Raw genomic sequence first — 1006 nt, 5'->3', positions numbered from 1 at the left:
ATTGGAGGGGAGATTTACTCCCGGTTGGTAATTGCAACCGGGACTAAAAGCCCCCCTTTAGTCCCGGTTGCAACGGCTAGTTGGGGGGCGTCGGTGGCGGGACCCTTTTATCCCGGTTGGAGGATTCAACCGGGATAAAAGGTGAACCCTTTTATCCCGGTTGGAGGCACCAACCGGGATAAAAAGTTTAGTCCCGGTTGGAGCCTCCAACCGGGACTAAACTTCCAACCGGGACAAAAGGTGTTCCTTTTTATCTCGGTTGGAGTTTTTAACCGGGATAAAAACTCATCCCCATTATATACGGCCAAGACAGAGGACTTTCTTCCTCCTCCAGCCCGAGCCAGTCCAGCACATTGACAGAGAGAGTTGAGCTTCACCTACTCTCCGGTGGTGCCGAAGCAAGCAAGGAAGGTGCTGCCCGAAGTTTTTTCCCTCATTTTCGTGGGAATTTCACTCGGCCAACACAAGTGTTGCGAAGGTTTGCTACTTCATCCTCGTGTTATGCTTTGATTTATGCTTTGGAGATGGAAAGATTATTTGCTAGAATGTGATGATGAAGTAGAAAAATGGAGAGATATTTTGAGCTAGAATGTGAGGGAGATTGATGTGTCATATATAGTATGCATTATTGCAGTGGTTTAAAAATTATGCTACCTTGCCTAGACGGTTTATCTTATCAAATTCAATATGGTTTTTTAAATCCATATTTGTTGAACTTGCATACCGTGTTCATCTCTCCGATGATGTTCTCCGCCGAGCAGCAACGTATGTCAAGAAGGAGGTTCGATTCTATGAGAAAGAGTGGATACAGACATCGTGACCGTGTCCCCTTTTCCGTAGCATCTAACCTCTTTCATGACGAAGTGCGGTGTCGCCCAGTTGAGGACATCCTTGCGAGATGATCACGGTCTTCAAGTTGAACAACTTATGCAGTGTTAAGATAATAATTTTTGTACATAGATGGCTTCTGCTACTGGAGGAGTGGCGATGGTGGTGGCGATCGTGG

The sequence above is a fragment of the Setaria italica genome, chromosome IV, assembly GCF_000263155.2.
Source record: "Setaria italica strain Yugu1 chromosome IV, Setaria_italica_v2.0, whole genome shotgun sequence".
NCBI classification, from domain to species: Eukaryota; Viridiplantae; Streptophyta; class Magnoliopsida; order Poales; family Poaceae; genus Setaria; species Setaria italica.
Note: the sequence above shows the minus strand (reverse complement) of the source record.